The 13,378-nt window shown below is 52.0% G+C and overlaps 1 protein-coding gene across 6 annotated transcripts in view; it reads right to left on the bottom strand.

Annotated features, from left to right (window-relative positions):
• Positions 1 to 13,378, bottom strand: part of robo2 (roundabout, axon guidance receptor, homolog 2 (Drosophila)) — a 705,158-nt gene that overhangs the window by 221,611 nt on the left and 470,169 nt on the right. The window lies entirely within an intron of this gene.

Raw genomic sequence — 13,378 nt, forward strand, 5'->3', positions numbered from 1 at the left:
CCACTAAGCAAACACAGACGGAACAAGGACCCAGTCCACCGCTAAGCAAACACAGACGGAACAAGGACCCAGTCCACCGCTAAGCAAACAAGGACAGTCAGACAAACACAGGAACAAGGACCCAGTCCACCGCTAAGCAAACACAGACGGAACAAGGACCCAGTCCACGGCTAAGCAAACACAGACGGAACAAGGACCCAGTCCACCGCTAAGCAAACACAGACGGAACAAGGACCCAGTCCACGGCTAAGCAAACACAGACGGAACAAGGACCCAGTCCACACAGACGGAACAAGGACCCAGTCTAAGCAAACACAGACGGAACAAGGACCCAGTCCACCGCTAAGCAAACACAGACGGAACAAGGACCCAGTCCACCGCTAAGCAAACACAGACGGAACAAGGACCCAGTCCACCGCTAAGCAAACACAGACGGAACAAGGACCCAATCCACCGCTCCACGGCTAAGCAAACACAGACGGAACAAGGACCCAGTCCACCGCTAAGCAAACACAGACGGAACAAGGACCCAGTCCACGGCTAAGCAAACACAGACGGAACAAGGACCCAGTCCACCGCTAAGCAAACACAGACGGAACAAGGACCCAGTCCACCGCTAAGCAAACACAGACGGAACAAGGACCCAGTCCACCACTAAGCAAACACAGACGGAACAAGGACCCAGTCCACGGCTAAGCAAACACAGACGGAACAAGGACCCAGTCCACGGCTAAGCAAACACAGACGGAACAAGGACCCAGTCCACCGCTAAGCAAACACAGACGGAACAAGGACCCAGTCCACCGCTAAGCAAACACAGACGGAACAAGGACCCAGTCCACCGCTAAGCAAACACAGACGGAACAAGGACCCAGTCCACGGCTAAGCAAACACAGACGGAACAAGGACCCAGTCCACCGCTAAGCAAACACAGACGGAACAAGGACCCAGTCCACGAGTCCACCGCTAAGCAAACACAGACGGAACAAGGACCCAGTCCACCGCTAAGCAAACACAGTCGCTAAGAAACAAGGACCCAGTCCACGGCTAAGCAAACACAGACGGAACAAGGACCCAGTCCACCGCTAAGCAAACACAGACGGAACAAGGACCCAGTCCACCACTAACAAGGACAAACACAGACGGAACAAGGACCCAGTCCACCGCTAAGCAAACACAGACGGAACAAGGACCCAGTCCACGGCTAAGCAAACACAGACGGAACAAGGACCCAGTCCACCGCTAAGCAAACACAGACGGAACAAGGACCCAGTCCACCACTAAGCAAACACAGACGGAACAAGGACCCAGTCCACGGCTAAGCAAACACAGACGGAACAAGGACCCAGTCCACGGCAAACACAGACGGAACAAGGACAAACACAGACGGAACAAGGACCCAGTCCACCGCTAAGCAAACACAGACGGAACAAGGACCCAGTCCACCGCTACGGCTAGCAAACACAGACGGAACAAGGACCCAGTCCACCGCTAAGCAAACACAGACGGAACAAGGACCCAGTCCACGGCTAAGCAAACACAGACGGAACAAGGACCCAGTCCACCGCTAAAACACAGCAAACACAGACGGAACAAGGACCCAGTCCACGGCTAAGCAAACACAGACGCAAACACAGAACAAGGACCCAGTCCACCGCTAAGCAAACACAGACGGAACAAGGACCCAGTCCACGGCTAAGCAAACACAGACGGAACAAGGACCCAGTCCACCGCTAAACAGCAACAAGGACAGTCAGACGGAACAAGGACCCAGTCCACCACTAAGCAAACACAGACGGAACAAGGACCCAGTCCACCGCTAAAACACAGCAAACACAGACGGAACAAGGACCCAGTCCACGGCTAAGCAAACACAGACGGAACAAGGACCCAGTCCACCGCTAAGCAAACACAGACGGAACAAGGACCCAGTCCACGGCTAAGCAAACACAGACGGAAGAAGGACCCAGTCCACCGCTAAGCAAACACAGACGGAACAAGGACCCAGTCCACCACTAAGCAAACACAGACGGAACAAGGACCCAGTCCACGGCTAAGCAAACACAGACGGAACAAGGACCCAGTCCACGGCTAAGCAAACACAGACGGAACAAGGACCCAGTCCACCGCTAAGCAAACACAGACGGAAGTCACCGCTAGGACCCCCAGTCCACCGCTAAGCAAACACAGACGGAACAAGGACCCAGTCCACCGCTAAGCAAACACAGACGGAACAAGGACCCAGTCCACGGCTAAGCAAACACAGACGGAACAAGGACCCAGTCCACCGCTAAGCAAACAAGGACACAGAAACGGAACAAGGACCCAGTCCACGGCTAAGCAAACACAGACAAGGAACAAGGACCCAGTCCACCGCTAAGCAAACACAGACGGAACAAGGACCCAGTCCACGGCTAAGCAAACACAGACGGAACAAGGACCCCAGTCCACGGCTAACAAGGACAAACACAGACGGAACAAGGACCCAGTCCACCACTAAGCAAACACAGACGGAACAAGGACCCAGTCCACAAACACAGCTCCACCGCTAAGCAAACACAGACGGAACAAGGACCCAGTCCACGGCTAAGCAAACACAGACGGAACAAGGACCCAGTCCACCGCTAAGCAAACACAGACGGAACAAGGACCCAGTCCACGGCTAAGCAAACACAGACGGAACAAGGACCCAGTCCACGGCTAAGCAAACACAGACGGAACAAGGACCCAGTCCACCGCTAAGCAAACACAGACGGAACAAGGACCCAGTCCACGGCTAAGCAAACACAGACGGAACAAGGACCCAGTCCACCGCTAAGCAAACACAGACGGAACAAGGACCCAGTCCACCGCTAAGCAAACACAGACGGAACAAGGACCCAGTCCACGGCTAAGCAAACACAGACGGAACAAGGACCCAGTCCACCGCTAAGCAAACACAGACGGAACAAGGACCCAGTCCACCGCTAAGCAAACACAGACGGAACAAGGACCCAGTCCACGGCTAAGCAAACACAGACGGAACAAGGACCCAGTCCACAAACACAGACGAACTAAGCAAACACAGACGGAACAAGGACCCAGTCCACCGACCCAGTCCACGGCTAAGCAAACACAGACGGAACAAGGACCCAGTCCACGGCTAAGCAAACACAGACGGAACAAGGACCCAGTCCACCACTAAGCAAACACAGACGGAACAAGGACCCAGTCCACCGCTAAGCAAACACAGACGGAACAAGGACCCAGTCCACGGCTAAGCAAACACAGACGGAACAAGGACCCAGTCCACCACTAAGCAAACACAGACGGAACAAAGTAAAAGGAACGGGTGGAGGCCAAGTACAACCCAAAGTGGACTATCTGCTAGTTTATTTATAGTCACACACACACACACAAACAGACACACACTCTCTCACTCGCTCGCTCACTCACTCACTCAGACACTCACTCAATCAGACACTCAGACACACATGCAAGCAAGCACAATGTAGGGGGGCAAGATTGAAGTGGACAGAAGTAGCTGTGTCTGCCGACCGGCCGTGTCTGTCTGTCGTTTCATCTCCTTGTCAGTCAAAGCCCATGCCATCCCAGCCAATCACACTACTCTGCTGTGTAATCTTTCTGCTACTGGGAAGATAGGATATTCAGCCTGGGTGTTAATAGACAGACAGCACAAATAGTGACAGTCATCCTGCTGAGAGGAATGTCAACATCATGCTTCTCCACAATACATGACTGGAGTGACACTACAAAGAAGAGGTCGATAAGAATGGCTGCCCAGGAGTCCTCTATCCAAACATCTATCCACCCTGTTGTATAACAACAGTACTACTGTCTGCCAGACTGCCTGCCTGTCTGTCTACCCAGCCAGCCTGCCAGCCAGCCTGCCTGCCTACCTGCCTGCCTGTCTGCCTGTCTGCCTGTGTTTTGTGTAGGCTTTTACAGCTTATTGGCACGGTTAGTAACAATAGCTCTGATTGGAGGAGAACTGGACCGAGATAGCTATTTAAGGAATCCATCCAAAGTTTTGCTTCATAACCTGTTATTTATTACCATGGCAACAGATGTATGAGCATTTAGTGCTGTATGTCACCCTTGACTGGAATAATGACAGGGTGCCTGGCCGAGACCTGTCTGTGACTGACGATGAATCATGGAACGTGTCACAACAAAACTATACTGAGGAATTCTGTTCCCATTTAAAGATAATGGGACAGTATACAAAACACACCTACAATGTCCCCTTTACACTAGATGTACAGCTTCCTGTGGAACAAGGATGGGCAACTCCAGACCTGATTGGTGCCACATTTCTGCCCCAGCCCCCACTAACACACCTGACGTCAATGGTCATAATCTACAGTTTAGAATGCAATGAGTTTCATCAGCTGAGTTTGCTAGGAGATGGAGAACCAGTATGACACTACTCTGGACCCACTGGCCATCCCTGCTGTGAAAGAATGTGTCAGGGACGTGTGGTTGCTTCTGTTTTTCTTATCTGCACTCTGCATTTGTGTTACTTTGTTTCCTACTGTTGCCATTTATTGGGCTCCAACAGAGCTAACATACAGTGGTCCATTTAAAAAAATGTTTTTACCTTTATGTAACTCGGCAAGTCAGTTAGGAACATATCCTTATTTTCAATGCCGGCCGAGGAACAGTGGTTTAAAAACATAATAATAATAATGTTATTTTTTTAACCTTGTCAGGTTGGGGATTTGATCTTGCACCCTTTTGGTTTCAAGTCCAATGCTCTAACCACTAGGCTACCTGGCGCCATCAATAAGAGAGAACTACTGGTCCTGTGGACAGGCTTCAGCACCATCACCCTCCTGGAGGAGACATAAAGTAGAGAGAGAGCTACTGGTCCTGTGGACAGGCCTCAGCACCATCACCCTCCTGGAGGAGACATAAAGTAGAGAGAGAGCTACTGGTCCTGTGGACAGGCCTCATCACCATCACCCTCCTGGAGGAGACATAAAGTAGAGAGAGAACTACTGGTCCTGTGGACAGGCCTCAGCACCACCACCCTACTGGAGGAGACATAAAGTAGAGAGAGAGCTACTGGTCCTGTGGACAGGCCTCATCACCATCACCCTCCTGGAGGATACATGAAGTAGAGAGAGAGCTACTGGTCCTGTGGACAGGCCTCAGCACCACCACCCTACTGGAGGAGACATAAAGTAGAGAGAGAGCTACTGGTCCTGTGGACAGGCTTCAGCACCATCACCCTCCTGGAGGATACATAAAGTAGAGAGAGAGCTACTGGTCCTGTGGACAGGCCTCAGCACCACCACCCTCCTGGAGGAGACATAAAGTAGAGAGAGAGCTACTGGTCCTGTGGACAGTCCTCATCACCATCACCCTCCTGGAGGATACATAAAGTAGAGAGAGAACTACTGGTCCTGTGGACAGGCCTCAGCACCATCACCCTCCTGGAGGAGACATAAAGTAGAGAGAGAGCTACTGGTCCTGTGGACAGGCCTCATCACCACCACCCTCCTGGAGGAGACATAAAGTAGAGAGAGAGCTACTGGTCCTGTGGACAGGCCTCATCACCATCACCCTCCTGGAGGACACATAAAGTAGAGAGAGCTACTTGTCCTGTGGACAGGCCTCATCACCATCACCCTCCTGGAGGAGACATAAAGTAGAGAGAGAGAGCTACTGGTCCTGTGGACAGGCTTCAGCACCATCACCCTCCTGGAGGACACATACAGTAGAGAGAGAACTACTTGGTCCTGTGGACAGGCCTCAGCACCATCACCCTCCTGGAGGACACATACAGTAGAGAGAGAACTACTTGGTCCTGTGGACAGGCCTCAGCACCATCACCCTCCTGGAGGAGACATCAAGTAGAGAGAGAGCTACTGGTCCTGTGGACAGGCCTCATCACCATCACCCTCCTGGAGGAGACATAAATTAGACAGAGAACTACTTGGTCCTGTGGACAGGCCTCAGCACCACCACCCTCCTGGAGGAGACATAAAGTAGAGAGAGAGCTACTGGTCCTGTGGACAGTCCTCATCACCATCACCCTCCTGGAGGATACATAAAGTAGAGAGAGAAATACTGGTCCTGTGGACAGGCCTCAGCACCATCACCCTCCTGGAGGAGACATAAAGTAGAGAGAGAGCTACTGGTCCTGTGGACAGGCCTCATCACCACCACCCTCCTGGAGGAGACATAAAGTAGAGAGAGAGCTACTGGTCCTGTGGACAGGCCTCATCACCATCACCCTCCTGGAGGACACATAAAGTAGAGAGAGAGCTACTTGTCCTGTGGACAGGCCTCATCACCATCACCCTCCTGGAGGAGACATAAAGTAGAGAGAGAGAGCTACTGGTCCTGTGGACAGGCTTCAGCACCATCACCCTCCTGGAGGACACATACAGTAGAGAGAGAACTACTTGGTCCTGTGGACAGGCCTTAGCACCATCACCCTCCTGGAGGACACATACAGTAGAGAGAGAACTACTTGGTCCTGTGGACAGGCCTCAGCACCATCACCCTCCTGGAGGAGACATCAAGTAGAGAGAGAGCTACTGGTCCTGTGGACAGGCCTCATTACCATCACCCTCCTGGAGGAGACATAAAGTAGACAGAGAACTACTTGGTCCTGTGGACAGGCCTCAGCACCATCACCCTCCTGGAGGAGACATAAAGTAGAGAGAGAACTACTGGTCCTGTGGACAGGCCTCAGCACCACCACCCTCCTGGAGGAGACATAAAGTAGAGAGAGAACTACTGGTCCTGTGGACAGGCCTCAGCACCACCACCCTCCTGGAGGAGACATAAAGTAGAGAGAGAACTACTGGTCCTGTGGACAGACCTCAGCACCATCACCCTCCTGGAGGAGACATAAAGTAGAGAGAGAACTACTGGTCCTGTGGACAGGCCTCAGCACCACCACCCTCCTGGAGGAGACATAAAGTAGAGAGAGAACTACTGGTCCTGTGGACAGGCCTCATCACCATCACCCTCCTGGAGGAGACATAAAGTAGAGAGAGAACTACTGGTCCTGTGGACAGGCCTCATCACCATCACCCTCCTGGAGGAGACATAAAGTAGACAGAGAACTACTGGTCCTGTGGACAGGCCTCATCACCATCACCCTCCTGGAGGAGACATAAAGTAGACAGAGAACTACTGGTCCTGTGGACAGGCCTCAGCACCACCACCCTCCTGGAGGACACATACAGTAGAGAGAGAACTACTGGTCCTGTGGACAGGCCTCATCACCATCACCCTCCTGGAGGAGACATAAAGTAGAGAGAGAACTACTGGTCCTGTGGACAGGCCTCAGCACCACCCTCCTGGAGGAGACATAAAGTAGCTCTGTATTTACTGACAAAACAAAGGAACATAGGAGAAACGAGATGGAAAACAAACCCGTGTGAACCAAAAAGGCTTTGGGTTTTTTTTCTAGCAGGCCCATGTGGGAACGATAAGGATCCTAAAAAGATCAGCCATTCATCTTAACCCCGGCCCGCCTGGCCAAACTCATAATCCTCCATAACACCCACCACCCAGCACACAGGGGACAGACAGCAGGGCACTTTGAAGGCAACATTTAGCCCATTTCTCCCGTCTTTCTCCAATGCTGGATAAGTAGTTAACATCCCCATCTGTTAGCAGGTTTAATTCTTCTTTTTACAAAATCCTCACCTTTACCCATTCATGCTCATGGCTCTCTTTCTCTCTCTGTCTCTCCATCCCTGCTTCACCTTCTCTAAACTTTTCCTCCTCTCTTTCTCCAGCCCTCCTCAATATGACTAATTAATTTTCCCTAATGATGGATAATTTCATCCACTCCGCCTTCTTACGTTCCCTTGCTCCCCCTCCACAGTAGCCAGTCCTGCCTTCCTCTTTCAACATGTTCCATCCATCATAGCAGGAAGCCCGGTCTGAGCTTCCCAATGCTCTCCCTTCCCCTTCTCCCTCTAGCCCCCCCTCCTCCTTTCAGCAGTCATCAGGATGAGTAATGATGGAGGTTAGATGGGCCCATTTTCACCCTGAGCCTCCTGGTCTTCCCCGGCAGTCCCCTGTGACAGTGCTAAATACTGTCGTCTCAAGGGGACTTAATAGTCTCTCCATTTATTTCAGAAATGACTCTCGCCTCCCCTTGTTTTGTTCAATCAGGGTGTGAGTGTGGTGGAAGTGATGGTGTGTGTGTGTGTGTGTGCATATGTGTGTGTGTGTGTGTGTGTGTGTGTGTGTGTGTGTGTGTGTGTGTGTGTGTGTGTGTGTGTGTGTGTGTGTGTGTGTGTGTGTGTGTGTGTGTGTGTGTGTGTGTGTGTGTGTGTGTGTGTGTGTGTGTGTGTGTGTATGTTCGTGCGTACGTACGTGCGTGAGTAGAGGCTGCAATGCCTGTGTGAGTAAATAGATAGATAACATGATATTGGTGCATGTTTGTGAGTGTGTGTGTGTGACTGTGAGTGTCTGAGTGAGGGTATCTTAGGAGACACTAGCCAGGATCAAGGCTATGACAGGCCCATCCAGGTCACTGCACTGTGTTTGAGTGATGAGCAGTTCTCTGTTAGTCCCCACTAGACTCAGACTGCTAGGGACAGATTCATCATCATATCATATTTTTTTATTTCACCTTTATTTAACCAGGTTGCCAGTTGAGAACAAATTCCCATTTACAACTGCGATCTGGCTATGATGAAGCAAAGCAGTCCGACACAAACAACAACACAGAGTTACACATGGAATAAACAAACGTACAGTCAATAACACAATGGAAAAAACATCTATATACAGTGTGTGCAAATGAGGTAAGGCAATAAATAGGCCGTAATGGCAAAGTAATTACAATTTAGCAGTTAAACACTAGTGTGATGGATGTGCAGAAGATGAATGTGCAAGTTTTGGGACACTGTAAAATCCATGGAGAACAAGAGCACCTCCTCTCAGCTGCTCACTGAACTGAGGCTAGGTAACACGGTCACCACCGATAAATCCATGATAATCTAAAATGTCAATAAGCACTTCTCTACGGCTGGCCATGCTTTCCTCCTGGATCCTGGTTGAAGACAGCAGAGGTGTATTTAGAGGGTAGGTTCGTCAGGATGATATCTATGAGGGTGCCCGTGTTTACAGATTCGGGGTTGTACCTGGTAGGTTCATTGATAATTTGTGTGAGATTGTGGGCATCAAGCTTAGATTGTAGGACGGCCGAGGTGTTAAGCATGTCCCAGTTTAGGTCCCCTAACAGTACGAGCTTTGAAGATAGATGGGGGGCAATCAATTCACATATATTGTCCAGGGCACAGCTGGGGACAGAAGGTGGTCTATAGCAAACAGCAACGGTGAGAGACTTGTTTCTGGAAAGGTGGATTTTTAGAAGTAGAAGGTCAAACTGTTTGGGTACAGACCTGGATAGTAAGACAGAACTCTGCAGGCTATCTCTGCAGTAGATTGCAACTCTACCCCCTTTGGCAGTTCTATCTTCTCGGAAAAAGTTATATTTAGGGATGGGATTTTTGGTGGCCTTCCTAAGCCAGGATTCAGACATGGCTAGGACATCTGGGTTGAAAGAGTGTGCTAAGGCAGTGAATATAACAAACTTAGGGAGGATGCTTCTTGTGTTAATATGCATGAAACCAAGGCTTTTACGGTTACAGAAGTCAACAAATGAGAGCACCTGGGGAGTAGGAGTGGAGCTAGGCACTGCAGGGCCTGAATTAACCTCTCTAGAGACATCATTTAAACCAGGTGAGGTCACTGTATGTGTGGGAGGTGGAACAAAAGCTAAGGCATATTGAGCAGGGCTGGAGGCTCTACAGTGAAATAAGACAATGATCACTAACCAAAACACCAATGGACAACGCATACTGACATTAGGGTAGGCATGCGTAGCCTAGTGATCATAGGGATCATTGGGTAGCTAGGCGAGCTGGAGCCAGGCGATTCAGACAGCTAGCGGGCTATGGAAAGCAGGCTAACAGAAGGGTCTTAGGTGAATTTCTCGACTAAAAAGTCTGTTGTAGCCCCCTCGAACGGTTAGGTCGGCAGACCAGTTGTGATGGATCGACAGGGCTCTGTGTAGGCAGTAAAAGGGTCCGGGAAAATTGGTAAAATATGTATTGTGGACCTCTTCAGCTAGCCGGGAGATGGGCCTAGCACGAGGCTAGATTCCAGGGTAACGGGTGCTTGCTTCGAGACAGAGACGTTAGCCAGGGGTAGCCACTCGGATATCAGCTAGGTAGCTGCGATGTTCCAGGTGTAAAGGTTCAGAGCTTGCGGTAGGAATCCGGAGATGTGGAGAAAAAGCAGTACGGTATGCTCTGGGTTGAATCGCGCTGAGCAGACTGGCAGGAGTTCACCGGACTACGGTTAGCTGGTGACCGCTAGCAGTGGCTAACTGACTACTAGCTAGTAGCTAGTTAGCTGGCTAGCTTCTGTTGGGGGTTCCTGTTCTAAAGTATAGAAAATAGCAGGTTGCAGGAGAGTATATTGAAATGTAGGTTAAAATGTGTTAAAATATATATGAAATATATATGGAGAAAAAAAGATATATACACGGAACACAACAAGACAAAAAGACATCTGAACTGCTACGCCATCTTGGACTGCTACTGTATCAAACAGCATTGGACTCTCTCCATAGATTACCACTGTATATTCAAAGAGAGAGAGGAAAAGGCAGAAGAATTAAGACGAACAGAGAAATAAAGAGAGATAACTATAGACAGATGGAAAGACTGACAGAAAGAAAAAAGGCAATGACAGAAAGTCAGTAACTGAAAACAGTGAAGGACAATCAACTGAAATACTACCACCAACACTGTGATTAGGTGTCAGAGAGGGTAGTGGGCCAGGTTGAGTGTCAGAGAGGATAGTGGGCCCGGCTGAGTGTCAGAGAGGATAGTTGGCCAGGCTGAGCGTCAGGGAGGAAAGTGGGCCAGGTTGAGTGTCAGAGAGGTTCGTGAGCCAGGCTTAGTGTCAGAGAGGATAGTGGGCCAGACTGAGTGTCAGAGAGGATAGTGGGCCAGGCTGAGTGTCAGAGAGGATAGTGGGCCAGGCTGAGCGTCAGGGAGGAAAGTGGGCCAGGCTGAGTGTCAGAGAGGTTCGTGAGCCAGGCTTAGTGTCAGAGAGGATAGTGGGCCAGACTGAGTGTCAGAGAGGATAGTGGGCCAGGCTGAGTGTCAGGGAGGATAGTGGGCCAGGCTGAGTGTCAGGGAGGATAGTGGGCCAGGCTGAATGTCAGGGAGGATAGTGGGCCAGGCTGATAGTCAGGGAGGATAGTGGGACAGGCTGAGTGTCAGGGAGGATAGTGGGCCAGGCTGAGTGTCAGGGAGGATAGTGGGCCAGGCTGAGTGTCAGGGAGGATAGTTGGCCAGGCTGAGTGTCAGGGAGGATAGTGGGCCAGGCTGAGTGTCAGGGAGGATAGTGGGACAGGCTGAGTGTCAGAGAGGATAGTGGGCCAGGCTGAGTGTCAGGGAGGATAGTGGGCCAGGCTGAGTGTCAGGGAGGATAGTGTGCCAGGCTGAGTGTCAGGGAGGATAGTGGGCCAGGCTGAGTGTCAGAGAGGATAGTGGGCCAGGCTGAGTGTCAGGGAGGATAGTGGGCCAGGCTGAGTGTCAGGGAGGATAGTGGGCCAGGCTGAGTGTCAGGGAGGATAGTTGGCCAGGCTGAGTGTCAGGGAGGATAGTGGGCCAGGCTGAGTGTCAGGGAGGATAGTGGGCCAGGCTAAGTGTCAGGGAGGATAGTGGGCCAGGTTGAGTGTCAGGGAGGATAGTGGGCCAGGCTGAGTGTCAGGGAGGATATTGGGCCAGGCTGAGTGTCAGGGAGGATAGTGGGCCAGGCTGAATGTCAGGGAGGATAGTGGGCCAGGCTGAGTGTCAGGGAGGATAGTGGGCCAGGCATAGTGTCAGGGAGGATAGTGGGCCAGGCTGAGTGTCAGGGAGGATAGTGGGCCAGGCTGAGTGTCAGAGAGGATAGTGGGCCAGGCTGAGTGTCAGGGAGGATAGTGGGCCAGGCTGAGTGTCAGAGAGGATAGTGGGCCAGGCTGAGTGTCAGGGAGGATAGTGGGCCAGGCTGAGTGTCAGGGAGGATGGTGGGCCAGGCTGAGTGTCAGGGAGGATAGTGGGCCAAACTGAGTGTCAGGGAGGAGAGTGGGCCAGACTGAGTGTCAGGGAGGAGAGTGGGCCAGGCTGAGTGTCAGGGAGGATAGTGTGCCAGGCTGAGTGTCAGAGAGGATAGTGGGCCTAGGCTGAATGTCAGGGAGGATAGTGTGCCAGGCTGAGTGTCAGAGAGGATAGTGGGCCTAGGCTGAATGTCAGGGAGGATCGTGAGCCAGGCATAGTGTCAGGGAGGAGAGTGGGCCAGGCTGAGTGTCAGGGAGGAGAGTGTGCCAGGCTGAGTGTCAGAGAGGATAGTGGGCCTAGGCTGAATGTCAGGGAGGATAGTGGGCCAGGCAGAGTGTCAGAGAGGATAGTGGGCCAGGCTGAATGTCAGGGAGGATAGTGTGCCAGGCTGAGTGTCAGAGGGATAGTGGGCCTAGGCTGAATGTCAGGGAGGATAGTGGGCCAGGCATAGTGTCAGGGAGGAGAGTGGGCCAGGCTGAGTGTCAGGGAGGAGAGTGTGCCAGGCTGAGTGTCAGAGAGGATAGTGGGCCTAGGCTGAATGTCAGGGAGGATAGTGTGCCAGGCTGAGTGTCAGAGAGGATAGTGGGCCTAGGCTGAATGTCAGGGAGGATAGTGGGCCAGGCTGAATGTCAGGGAGGATAGTGGGCCAGGCTGAATGTCAGGGAGGATAGTGGGCCAGGCTGAATGTCAGGGAGGATAGTGGGCCAGGCTGAATGTCAGGGAGGATAGTGTGCCAGGCTGAGTGTCAGAGAGGATAGTGGGCCTAGGCTGAATGTCAGGGAGGATAGTGTGCCAGGCTGAGTGTCAGAGAGGATAGTGGGCCTAGGCTGAATGTCAGGGAGGATCGTGAGCCAGGCATAGTGTCAGGGAGGAGAGTGGGCCAGGCTGAGTGTCAGGGAGGAGAGTGTGCCAGGCTGAGTGTCAGAGAGGATAGTGGGCCTAGGCTGAATGTCAGGGAGGATAGTGGGCCAGGCAGAGTGTCAGAGAGGATAGTGGGCCAGGCTGAGTGTCAGGGAGGATAGTGGGCCAGGCTGAGTGTCAGAGAGGATAGTGGGCCAGGCTGAGTGTCAGGGAGGATAGTGGGCCAGGCTGAGTGTCAGAGAGGATAGTGGGCCAGGCTGAGTGTCAGAGAGGATAGTGGGCCTAGGCTGAATGTCAGGGAGGATAGTGGGCCAGGCATAGTGTCAGGGAGGATAGTGGGTCAGGCTGAGTATCAGGGAGGATAGTGGGCCAGGCTGAGTGTCAGAGAGGATAGTGGACCAGGCTGAGTGTCAGGGAGG

Source organism: Oncorhynchus keta, chromosome 18 (genome assembly GCF_023373465.1).
Source record: "Oncorhynchus keta strain PuntledgeMale-10-30-2019 chromosome 18, Oket_V2, whole genome shotgun sequence".
NCBI lineage: Eukaryota > Metazoa > Chordata > Actinopteri > Salmoniformes > Salmonidae > Oncorhynchus > Oncorhynchus keta.